Below are 14,126 nucleotides of genomic sequence, written 5' to 3'. Positions count from 1 at the left end.
AGATTAAAGAAATCTTCTCTCTGCTGTACTTATACAAAAAAAATGTTACCGTTGGACACCTGTCAGACATGCAGTAATAACGGATAGTTACTGGGCTCGAGAAAACAGTAATCATGACTTACCAATTTGCCGAGTTTCAAGGAAAAAAAACTGTTCCTTTTATCAAGGGAAACAATTCAAATTTTAACCCGTTATCACTGATTGGATTGTTTTTCACTGCAACATTAATATTCTGAAAATGAATCATGTTAAAAATGACCGAGATAATTTCTATGAATAAGTGCTGACGGAGAATCAGAACTTAAATAAAAACAAAATTTAAATGGTCATCAGAATATCAATCAGGATTTATCAACACAAGATAAAATAACTCAGAGACAAAATCTTGAAGTAAAGACAGTTTTCATTAATATATCAAGTCAATACATATATGAAATAGAAATTACATCAATATAAGATTTTCCCTAAGCTTCTAATCCTAACATCAACAGCTTTAGTCCTAGCTAAGAAGCCTGACAAAGCTGAGGATGAAGAAGAACAGGAAGAAGATGAGATTAAGTCATCTTCCTCTTCCTATCTTCGACAAACAAGATAGCGAGTCGAAGGATTCGCTCTTGCTGACGGATACGACGAAGGTGAAGGTCTCTTCGAACGGCCACCAGATCACGTTTGATAACCTCTGGAAATTGAATCCAGAGATTGTGAGGGATGTTGGTGATAGGGTAGGGAGTTGGAATTCCATTCAAAAAGACATGCACCGTCTCATCACCGTAATTGTAGAACCAGCCAAATTCAGCCATTTGTGATAGTAAATGAAAAACAAGACTGAATTTGTGATACAAGTGTGATGAGAAGACTAATGTGAAGTGGCTGTATATATAGGCAAGAGAATGCCAAGAGACGCAAAGAAATTGAATGCTGACAGGTAGAAGTAATTCTACCTCGTCTCCCTAGACTTTGAAAAAGAATAACAGTCATGGGAAAAGGAATGTGCACATGTAACAAGAGTGATCTGTTCAAGGACGAGTGCCATTATGTTTTAACCATAGACTATTAATCTTCCACTTCAACATTTCGAAATTAATCTGAGACTGTTACCAAATTTTATTCACAGATAAGTCAAGTAAAGGGTTAGACTGAAAAATCAGAACTTAGACCTATACCAGAACTTAACAGTCATCAGAACATAATGTCTTAACTCGAACAAGGGATATCTATCTTAGTAAATACTCATACAAATTCTTAGTTATGAACGTCAGAACTTAATCATCAGAACGTGGAACTAGAACTTGTCCTCAGAATTTGTGCAGAAGTGACACAATGACTGTTTATCTAAAATAACATAGACCACCACAGAAATTTCATCATTCATATGGAGTGATGTGTGTGTGCATTAAGCTAAATAACAGACAAAGAGTAAAGTCTGATCTACTTCAGTACATCTTAGAAATAAGTCATAATTAAAATTTTGCTAAAGAGCTGTCATTATCCTGAAACCTACTGATAAATGAGTTCATGCATGAGTTCACCTCTACTGTTTTTGTGCTAATTTTATGCATCTTTTGAAATTCTATTTTACAGAGGCTTCTCAGTGTAAGTGAGTCACGACTGTTTATTAGAATTTATGCTATTATCAGAGTATTTCTCCAGTAATCATAGAGTGTGAAAAGTCACCAAGAAAAATATTTTGCTTTTCTAATGCATACTTACTTAATACCAGCAATGCACTTGGGTCGTCCCATTCACATTTTTACTCTAGATCTCAAAGGAGTACCTGATATTATTCTTTGATTCTTTTTCTTTTTCTTTTGATAAGTGAGGTTTATCAGCACTTAGTACATTCAGCAGTTTTACTAGAATCAGAACTTAAACAGATGAGTAGCAGTATTCTAATTTGTGACTTAGTAATAAGATATACAAAGTAAACTTAACTAAGCTCAGTTATCAGAATTTGCTTGTGTCATAAGATTTCCACAGAAATAATTACTTCTTTCATGGGATCATTTGTTTATTGAAGACTAGTAGGTCAGTATCTAGCACAGTTATCCTCATGGGATTAAATAGTTACTGAAACAGACATATCACTTATCAGAGTTTAGAAACATATATCAGACAACAGTCAGTACTTAAAGACATTTATCAATTAATGCACAGAATATACAAAGAGATTAATTCTGTAAATACTGATCATAAAGTCTGATAACATAGAACAAGTTTAAGCAGATTTAGAGAAAGAACCTGAAATCATTCCAAGTTCATTTACCAATTTTGAAAAGGTAGCTTCACACAGTGGTTTTGTGAAGATATCTGCTACTTGTTGATCTGTGGGAACAAAATGCAATTCCACTGTACCTTCATCCACATGTTCCCTGATGAAATGGTACCTGATGCTGATGTGCTTTGTCATAGAGTGTTGAACTGGATTACCTGTCATAGCAATAGCACTTTGATTATCACAGTAAATAGGGATTTTGAAATATGTTAACCCATAATCCAGTAACTGATTCTTCATCCAGAGAATCTGTGCACAGCAGCTTCCTGCAGCAATATACTCTGCTTCTGCAGTTGATGTGGAAATTGACTTTTGTTTCTTGCTATACCAAGAAACCAACCTGCCTCCAAGAAATTGGCAGCTTCCACTTGTGCTTTTCCTGTCAATTTTGCAACCTGCAAAATCTGCATCTGAGTAACCTATTAATTTAAAATCTGATTCTCTAGGATACCATAATCCTAGATCAGCTGTTCCTTTAAGATACTTAAAGATTCTTTTTACAGCTGTTAAGTGAGGTTCTCTTGGATCTGCTTGAAATCTTGCACAAAGACAGGTAGCAAACATGATATCTGGTCTACTAGCAGTTAGATAGAGAAGTGAGCCAATCATACCTCTGTAATCAGTAATATCTACTGAATTACCAGTATCCTTATCCAGTTTTGTTGCAGTGGCCATGGGAGTGGATGCACTTGAACAGTCTTGCATTCCAAATTTCTTCAGCAAGTTTCTGGTATACTTAGATTGACAAATAAAAGTTCCTTCTTCAGTCTGCTTGACTTGAAGGCCCAGAAAATAACTAAGTTCTCCCATCATACTCATCTGATATCTTGACTGCATTAGGTTGGCAAACTTTTTGCAAAGTTTGTCATTTGGAGACCCAAAAATAATATCATCAACATAAATCTGGATCAGAAGTAAGTCCTTTCCATGATTGAGATAGAACAATGTTTTGTCAATAGTTCCTCTGTTGAATCCACTTTCCAGAAGAAACTGAGCTAAAGTCTCATACCATGCTCTTGGAGCTTGCTTAAGTCCATAAAGTGCTTTATCAAGCCTGTAGACATAATCTGGATGTTTGGAATCTACAAAGCCTGGAGGTTGTTCAACATATACTTCCTCTTCCAATTCTCCATTGAGAAAAGCACTTTTCACATCCATTTGAAAGACAGTAAACTTTTTATGAGCAGCATAAGCCATGAATATCCTTATGGCTTCTAACCTAGCAACTGGAGCAAATGTTTCATCATAGTCAATTCCCTCCTGTTGAGAATATCCTTTTGCAACCAGCCTTGCCTTGTTCCTTACAATTATGCCATCACTGTCAGTTTTGTTTCTGAATACCCACTTTGTACCAACAACCGATCTATTCTTGGGTCTTGGCACTAAGGCCCAGACTTTGTTTCTTTCAAATTCATTCAACTCTTCCTGCATTGCTTGCACCCAATCAGCATCTTGAAGAGCTTCTTCCACTTTCTTTGGCTCAGACTGAGAGAGAAAAGAATTGTAAAGACATTCATTCGAAGTACCTGTTCTAGTTCTGACACCTGCCTCAGGATTTCCAATTATTAAATCAGGTGTATGTGATTTTGTCCACTTCCTTGCAGATGGAAGATTTTCTCTAGAACTGGATGCTCCCCCATGATTCATGCTGTCTTCGGTTTCATTTTCTGATGCTCCCCCTGAAACTATGCTCTCTGAGTTGGATCCTTCAGTATTTAGATTTTCAGCACTGTCAGTACTTGGCTTATCAGAACTTGACGAATCAGAATTTGAAGAGCCAGATGTATGTTCTGATGCTTCTTGAGATGTGATAATATCTTGAGTATGCTCCCCCTGCATTGGTGCATCTTCCTTTGACGTAGTCACCACAGTTTCAATAACATCAGAGTTTAATCCATCAGAATTTACAGTATCAGGACTTAGACTGTCAGGACTTGAGATATCAGAATATGAATCTTCATTTTCAAATCTCAGCTTATCATGATCAATGCAATCTTCAAGTCCAGTGATCTTCTTGTCATCAAAAGAGACATTGATAGATTCCATGATCACTTTTGTTCTCAAATTATAGACTCTGAAGGCTTTTGTAGAAAGTGGATATCCTACAAAGATTCCCTCATCAGCTTTTAGATCAAACTTGGATAGCTGTTCAGGATGAGTCTTGAGAACAAAACATTTACATCCAAATACATGAAAGTATATGAGATTTGGCTTCTTGTTCTTCACCATCTCATATGGTGTTTTTCCATGCTTGTTAATGAGTGTTGCATTTTGAGTAAAACAAGCAGTCTGCACAGCTTCAGCCCAGAAATAGGTTGGAAGCTTTGCTTCTTCAAGCATTGTTCGTGCAGCTTCAATTAGAGTTCTATTCTTCCTTTCAACAACTCCATTTTGTTGTGGAGTTCCAGGAGCAGAAAATTCTTGCTTTATTCCATGATTTTTGCAGAACTCTTCCATTTTCAAATTCTTGAATTCAGTGCCATTATCACTCCTCAAAATTTTCACAGAATCTTTGATCAATTTATCCAGATGTTTGACATGATCAATCAGGATAGATGCAGTTTCACTTTTTGTGTGCAAGAAATACACCCATGTGTATCTGGTGAACTCATCTACTATGACCAACGCATATTTCTTCTTTGCAATAGACATGACATTCACTGGACCAAATAGATCAACATGAAGTAGATAATAAGGCTCAAGAATTGATGATTCAGTCTTGCTCTTGAATGAAGATTTTCTTTGTTTAGCCTTCTGACATGAGTCACAAAGACCATCAGGAACAAACACTGATTTTGGCAGTCCTCTCACAAGATCTTTCTTGATCAGTTCATTTATCTTGTTGAAGTTTAAATGAGAGAGTTTCTTGTGCCAATTCCAGCTTTCTTCAGTTGAGGCTCTACTCACTAAACAGATTGCAGAACCATCAGAACTTGTTGAAAGCTTAGCTTCATAAATGTTACCACGCCTGAATCCCTTCAGAACAATTTTTCCTTTAGATTTACTAACTATTTCACAATGTTCTGCAAAGAAATCAACATGATAACCTCTGTCACAGATTTGACTTATACTCAGTAAGTTGTGTTTAAGTCCTGAGACTAGAGCTACATCTTTAATGATGACATTCCCAAGATTGATATTGCCATATCCCAAAGTTTTTCCAATGTTGCCATCTCCATAAGAAACACTTGGGCCAGCTTTCTCCACAAAGTCTGATAGCAGGGCCTTATTTCCAGTCATGTGTCCTGAACATCCACTGTCCAGAACTAAAATATTTTTCCTGTTGCCCTGCAATCAAAAAGACCACTAATTATTAGTTTTAAGGACCCAGACTTGCTTGGATCCTTTGGCCTTTTTAGGTTTGTTAACATTTGCAGCGGATTTAACATCAGATTTTATGTTAACAGTTTTCTTATCAGAACTTATACTAGAAGGAACAACAGAAACTTTCTTTAAAGAAGGTTTTATTTGATAATAATCATAGTACAAACTATGATATTCCTTACAAGTATAAATGGAATGCCATAAACTACCACAATGAAAACAAGGATTTTGTGGTTTGTATCTAACAGACTGACTCTTAACTCCTGACTTTGTAGATAAGGAGTTAATATTCTTATTCTTCCTGCAAAAAGAAGCCAGATGGTTAGAACTTCCACAGTTATAACACGCTTTCCTAGGAGCATCAGGAATAGATTTATAGTTATTGCTTTTATTCACACCTTCCTTTCCATTCCTGTTTTTCCTAGGCGATTTTACCTTGTTTGCATTCTTAACATCTTTCAGCTTATGCTTAAGCTGCTTCTTTGTCATTAAGCCTATGTTAACTTCAGCTGTCTTTTCCTGTTTTAGTTTGTCAGAAGCTAATTCCTTTTGAACTTCTGATTTCTCAGTTTCGGATTTTTCAGTTACAAACTTAACAGGTTTTAACTTCGGCTTTTGCTTATCAACAGGCTTAATTTCTTCAGTTCCTTTTTCATTATTCTCTTCATAACCTAAGCCCTCTTTCCAGTTTCCACTGCTCAGCAAATTTTGAGTTGTTTTGCCAGAGTTAGTCCAAGTTCTGATAATCTCTCTCTCCTTTTCTAACTCAGTTTTTAGAGATTCATTCATTTTTAGCACTTCATCCCTAACATAAAAAGCATCATCTCTATCCTTCTGAGTTTGATGAAACATGACTAACTCTTTTTCTAAGAAATTGTTTCTTTTCTTAAAAGCAAGATTTTCAGAAGTTAATCTTTCACATGTTAAAGTTTGATCTCTATAACTAACAAACATGGTTTTAAGATATCTTCTCAACTCATTAATATCATCAGTATGAAAAGCATAAGTAGTCTGAGGTACCTTTGTTTCAGCAATTTCAGAACTGCTCTCAGAACTTGATTTTTCAGCATTTGCCATCAATGCATAGTTCTCCTCACTTTCAGAGTCTGAGGTGTCTGTCCAGCTTTTCTGCTTTGTGACAAGAGCTTTGCCTTTGTCATTCTTGGTCTTCTTGCACTCAGGAGATATGTGGCCTTTCTCACCACAATTATAACATTTAACATTAGCATAATCTCCTCTGTCAGACTTTCCTCCTTTTCCTTCAGATCTTCTGAAATTCTTCTTATCAGAACTTATGCCTTTCCTGGAAAACTTCTTTCCCTTCCTGAACTTCCTGTATGCAATCTTTGTGATTCCTTTCACCATAAGAGCACACAGCTTCATCATCTCCTCATCAGCATCATTTTCAGGCAAGCTTTCAGAATCTGAGTCATCATCACTCTCAGAACTTGATGACTCAGTATCAGATTTTATGATAAGAGCTTTACCCTTATCTTTCTTTGAGGAAGATGGTTTGGGGGATTCCTCTTCAACCTTGAGAGCAACTGTCCTTGACTTTCCTCCTTTTCTCTTGCTTCTTTGTTCCATCTCAAGTTCATGAGTCTTGAGCATTCCATAGATTTCATCAAGAGTTGTTTCATCAAGATTGTAGTTGTCTCTTATTGTTGTTGCCTTCAAATCCCAACATTCAGGAAGAGCTAACAGGAATTTGAGATTTGTATCTTCAAGATCATACTCCTTATTAACCAATGACAAGTCATTCAAGAGTTTGACAAATCTTTCATACACATCAGTCAATGACTCATTAGTCCTAGAGTCAAAGTGTTCATACTCTTGAGTGAGTATTGTCTTCCTGTTCTTCTTAACTGTTTCAGTTCCTTGACACCTTGTCTCCAGTGCATCCCATATCTCCTTAGCAGTCTTGCAGTTGATTACCCTGTTTGACATTACATTATCAATGGCACTATGCAATAAGTGACGTACCTTGGCATCCTTAGCAATAGATGCTATATCTTCAGCAGTGTAATCATTCTTTTCCTTTGGTACGGTCATTGCTGCTTCACCTGGAACTACAACAGCGAGCTTGGTAGGTTTGTGAGGCCCTTCCCTGATTCTATCAAGGTATTCTGGATCTGTTGCTTCCAGAAACATGGTCATCCTTACCTTCCATATGGGATATTCAGATGGTCTCAATATGGGAACTCTGATAGTCTCATATCGACTCTGAATTGATGTCTTTGATGATTCCTCAGTTTTGGTAGGCTTAGTTGGAGTTTCTGTGTCAGACATGACTGTGTTTGGATCTTTAACTGTATGTGTGTTAACAGATAGCTCTGATACCACTTGTTAGGTCACACTTTCACTGTAGAGGGGGTGAATACAGTGTTTATCACAATCAAATCGTACTTCAAGAACTTATGTAACAGAAAACAAACTTTATTTAAACAATAAACTCTGTTACAATCTGGAACTGTTATCTCTCAGTGATGAACAAAATATCACGAGAGCTACTAGAGTTATACTAAATAATATTCTCGATAATGATAACACATATAGTGTAAACTCTATTTCTGTGTTTATATACTACACAGTTACAAGATATTCGCTAATTGATATGGAATATAATTCTGCTTCCTAAAATATATCAATCAGATATCTTCTATTCCAAGTATTCCATTCTTCACGGAATTCCTTCTTCATGCATATCTCTTCTTATGTTTATCTTGATCTTCTTAACTTTAATCAGCTACTGTCCTTATCTGATCGTCCTTCAGCACTTAAGTTCTGATATCTATCTCCTGATAACATAAGTACTGATATCCCTTAAGTTCTGACTTTCAGTATAAGTACTGATCAGTTAAGTACTGATTTGTTCTGTTCAAATAAGATCTGAAATCTAAACATAAAACATATTAGCCATGACATTATCAAATATATCTAACATCCTATACGATGATCCAAAGGCAGTGAAGTTCTTAAAATCCAAAGTCTCTAGGTATTCACTCATCGATAGTGTCCTCTACCAGAAGGGTTCGATGACCCCTTGCTCAAGTGTCAGGGCCCCGAGTAGGCCGAATATGTCATGGCTGAACAAATCATGATCTATTGGGAGCCTTACAAACTAAACAGAAGTTGTGAAGTTCATTTATTGGTGCACATGTTAGTAGTACTTTTTCTTATAAATTGAATTGAAGTCACAAATCTACTCGATGTGAGATTGGGCAGTTATAAGGTAGCACCGTCAAAAAGTGGAGCACATGAATCCAAATGAATTAAAGATTGGACACATACAAAGAATCAAAACATGAAATTAAATCTTGAAGTCTGTAGTATTGTCACAGAAAGAAGTTCATTAACATGTTTCGGGCTCAGTGGTGAATAAAGAATCAGTAGGAATTTTGGTGATGAAGAAATGTAATGGTTCAAGTATTAGTGTCTGAGTATTTGAAAAATTCAATTGAAGGCAATGTCAACTAGGAATGGACAAAGAATAGAAAGACTCAATTCAGTGTTCGTCGTTTGTGAACCAGACCAGTGCATTAAGCGTCAACACAACAAGAAGAGAATTTTGTTATTTTTTCAAGAGAATTTATGAGATTGAAGTGAAAAGTTGTAGAAGGACTTAACTTTTGAGCTGTATTGAAAATCCATTATTTGTCTAAGTCAGGAGCTCTGGAAAAATAACCTTAGCGCCGCCATTTGTTCAAAGCGCCACAAATTTATTCAAGGCGATTTAATTAACAAAATTACTTTACTTAGCCCATATTAAGCCACGTGATTGATTTGGTGAAAAGTCTACACAAAAGCAACAGAACCAATTCACTTTTGTTATCGTCTTTATTTTTAACAAACACAAACACATCGAGCTCTATTAAAGACTAAGCATTAAACACCTAATTATAATTGTTGTTATTTTGATTGTAATAATTTCATTGTAGATAATCAATTAATTAGAGTGTAGAAACCTCAAGATTTATACTAATACAAATATATATTCCTCTAACTATTATTTTTGGTTGGTTTATTTTGATTTCTAATTTGTAAAATTATAATATATAACATAAATCGATATAATTGTGAGTATCATATTCAACCCCTTCCCACCTCTACGATATTTTGGGACCTAAAAATTAGTATCCGAACTTGTTGATTGGCGATAATATAAACCATAACAATATAGTCATCCCTCGTTAACTGGAACCTGTCGAGAGATTCTCTACATAAGCTAGTTATTGAACTACAATGTCATCTCCTCCAGGGATGCCGACTATGAAGGAATCAACAATTATCACAATCACGCCTTCGTCGTCACTCTGGATATAGCCTATCACGACATCTAGAAGTCCCTCGTGGATAATGGATCATCCATTGATGTTCTCTTCCCTGATGCCCTGGACTTACTACACCATATACGACCCGTTGTAATGGTTTTTTGCAGTGTAATCAGCTAAAATGTGACCATAGGTGCTTTAAAATTATTTTTCCCTATTTATGCTTACACTTTTTTTTATTATAATCATTAATGTCATTTAGTGTAACCATAGACAAAATGAGACATCTATGGTTACACCATAACTGATGTTACCATTGGTCTTAAAAAATATGTAACCAATAACCGAAATTTTAGGCGGGTCACTGAAGACATGAGGAGGAAATGAAAATTAAAACTAAAACCCCCAAAACAAAAAATATTCCGCCTCTCTTCATTTCTTCTCAACTTTCTACCTCTCTTAATCTATCTCTCTCTCTCTCATTTGAACCAATATCTTCACTACAATCGGGTGTCCGAGTTCTTTGATATCTGGTGGTCTTCCCTCAGGAGCTTTGGTTCAATCGATTCACACCAATGGATTTGAGACTTCACCGCAAAAGGATTCAATTGGGCCTTCTTCTTTTTACATTCGTGGTTCTCAGTTGATCCACACACATCGATTTGGGGCATCACCGAGTCTTCTTGTTCTACAATCAGGTATTCTTCTTCTGCAATCAGGTTTCTCAATTAGAATTTTAGCTAAATGTGTTTCTTAGTTAGGTTTTTTCAATTGGGGCTTTGATGGGTTTTATGTGTTTTTTTCATATATTTATATGTGTTTTTATGTATTATAGGTAAATGTTGGATTTATAGATGATACATAAATAAAGGTGTACTAGCAGTTAGAAGGGAGCAAGTTCATGTACCTTGAAATAAACCTAAATGACTGATGATTATGTTGCTATTACGGTACCTTTTTTCTTTCAAGAAGTTGATTGTTTATTTTGGAAGTGATTGTATTTTATTTGGGTATCCGTCTTGTTGGATAAAATTGTCATCGCTGAAATCGGGATGTAGGAGAGTTAGAATGGTCAAAAAGAAATTTTTGCGGTTGTGACAATTTTGTGAATTATGTAGAATGGTCAGATATATATTTAATTTGCGGTTCAGATATGTAGAATTTTGTGAAAAATATCCCAGAAGATGAACACATGGATGTTATACTCCAAGTACGGATTAATAATGGTCCAATAAGCAATGACAATGTTAGTTATTTCTGAACATTTATAGTCATTTTTGAACTTCAACTTGAATAAAAATCACACTGCATAAGAAGAATATTAGGGGTGGTTTGATTCATTTTTTGTTTGTATACTACTTGTTTAAACGTATATGATCACCATCTGAATCACTAAAGAAACGAAATTTGTTGTAATTATATGGGATCATTATTATTTACTTTGCTTATTGATATATTTTCTATAGGAGACGTCTCTTAACCATTTAAAGCATTGGGGCTTACTGGGTGATGGTCTTGGTTCTACACCAGAGCTGTGTAAAAGGAACCTCATTTGAATTATGGACTTACGGTTGATTGATATCCTACTTGGTAAGACAATACTTATTTTCATGACATTTTTCCTTTCACTATAATTTTGTGATACTAGTTTTTGCATGACGGAACATCCGAATCAAGGATGTATCTGATTGTATATATAGTTAAGTTACAGCCGAATCAGTTTCACCATTAGTATATTTAAACAGCTTTATTGTGGCAGGTACATTTAACTTCAAAGGGTGCATCAATTTTGACTTAGGCCAGCATGAGATCTAAATGTGAGGTGTCTATAATGTGATTCTCAGAATATGGGAAATATGGGAGTACATCAGATGTTATATTGATTTCAAAAATATGGAGAGTGAAAATATGAGAAAAATCTCATATTGCATCAGACGTAAGATGCTACATCATTCGAATAAAACTCCATGTAATGTGAAATATCCTTTTAATATAAATAAATAGGATCTTTCACATCACCAGGGTCTATAAGTTTTATCCGAATGAAGTAGCATTTTACATCTGATGTATTGTTAGATTTTTTCCCCTAATGCTCTTGGTAGATCAACCAAGGCAGTTCGACAAAAGGAGGTGTTGCTCTGACCACCGTCATGGGCTCCAGATGCCGTGGATGCAGCTGTACAAACTTGCGGAGCTCCTGAGAGCAGCCGAAGACTACGTAACTGGAATGAGGGTAGGTTGCAAGTGTGTAATTCATTAAACATGATGTTAAAACTTGCAAAGTAATCCAGGTTTGAAGATCAGCCTCGACGAGTCCGACAATTCGAAAAAAGCAGCAGAAGAGTCCGACAAGTCGCCAGAAGCATCAGAGTCATTTGAGTCTGATCAAAAGTAATACTTTATGCAGATGAACTATATTTTGGTTTGATATTGTAAATCATGAGCTTGATGTGGTCTATTAGTTTTAGTTTCCAGGACTTGTTTTGGTATGGTTGGTGGTTGGTAGGCTTGGAACTTGTTGGTGGTTGGTGGTACTTGAATTAGTTTTTTTGGTTGTTGGATTGTTTTTGTTGATGAATGTTTGGTAAACTTTGAAATGGGGAAGTTCTATTTTCAAACATTAGTTGCCTTTTTCTCATAAAGTATTGGCAAAGAGTCATGTAAAGTGTAGCTATTGATATAAGTTGTTCATATTCTCTGTTGGTGAATATCAAAAAAAATGTAGGTATAGATTTTAAAGTGTAGGTAAAAGCTTAAAAGATCCACATAAAAGTGTAACTATAGATAACAAGATGTAGCCATTGATAACTTTGTTTTTCAAAATTTAGTGTTACAATAGCTAATATGGGTGTACCATAGCCTTATGGTTAAATATGATGTAACAAATACCATAATTGTGTTAGCATAGGTCTATAGTTACACCAAATTTTACCAAAATAATAAAAGTGTAGGCATAGATGTCCTATGGTTACACTTTCTCCGATGCTACCAAAAATTGAAAAAGTGTTACCATAGACTCATATGGTAGCATCGATATTAGTTACGATCCTATTTTTTGAAAAAGTGTTACCAAAGCCCTTTTCTTCACTTTCAGCAACGCTTTTTGAGCTTTATTCACACTTTTTTTGGTGTTACAATAGGCTATTTATGGTATAGTGATTGCATGCAGCTAAGGGACCATAAACCCTAACTTTCCGAAGAAGGAGCCCTGTATGGCAGGGTCACAACGCGGTTCCCATTCAAGACATCATCCACCTGCCAGTCACATTTAGCACTAGGCTTCGATAAATTTTCCATGTAATCAAGTTCTACATTGTCAATATCCCATCATCATATAATGCCATTCTTGGAAGACCTGGCCTCACCAAATTACGGGCAATGATCTCCACTGCACAAGGTAAAATTTCCATCCCTGTGGGCAGTGGGAAAACTATGATCCGATATTCTTACAGCAGAAATGTGTTAATGAACCGTATTGGGAAACCCGCGAGAGCAACAAAAAGAAAGCCTCTGAGTAGTAAAAAGAGCATTTTATCACCCTTATCTGGCCATCCAAAAGGAGGAAGAAAACTGAAGCCCATAGGGCCTCGCATGATGGCCTAACACCAGTGTCGAGTCACTGAACATGTCCATTACATCTCCAGACGGATTCCAAGTTCAGCAAAGTTTACGATTTATGTTCAAATCAACAAAAAACTAAGACGAGTTCGAGGCGCTTCTAGCCGACCTACGCCTAACAAAATATTTGTGGGTAGATTGCATTGTCAATGACTCTCAACTGGTCATCAGACATGTACATGGGTAGTACTCAGCAAAGGATCCAATCATGCTCAAATATTAAAAGCTCTCCCAATAGGGAATCCAAGGAATCAAAACTTTATGGCTAGAGTAGATGATTTGCGAGACAATGTTGTGGCAAACCTAGAACAGCTAAAAGACCAAACATAGCACCAAAAGATATCATGAAAATAACAGGGGAGCTCAGATGGCAAGAGCCCTTTACTTCCTACCTTTAGCAAGGCTTCTATCCGATGCCCAAATGGGTCAGAGCTCATAAAAGCCAAAGCTATAGGTACTTACTCATCAACAGCCACTTCTATCAGAAGGGTTTCATGACCCCTTGCTCAAGTGACTGACCCCCGAGTGGGCCAAATATTTCATGGCTGAAATTTATGAATGGATGTATGGGGACCACATAGGGGCAAAGCCCTTGCACACAAGCGCCTGCATCTGGAGTATTAATGGCTTACGCTTTTCAA

This window comes from Apium graveolens, chromosome 1 (assembly GCF_009905375.1).
Source record: "Apium graveolens cultivar Ventura chromosome 1, ASM990537v1, whole genome shotgun sequence".
Classification (NCBI taxonomy): Eukaryota; Viridiplantae; Streptophyta; class Magnoliopsida; order Apiales; family Apiaceae; genus Apium; species Apium graveolens.
This window is presented reverse-complemented; position numbering follows the sequence as displayed.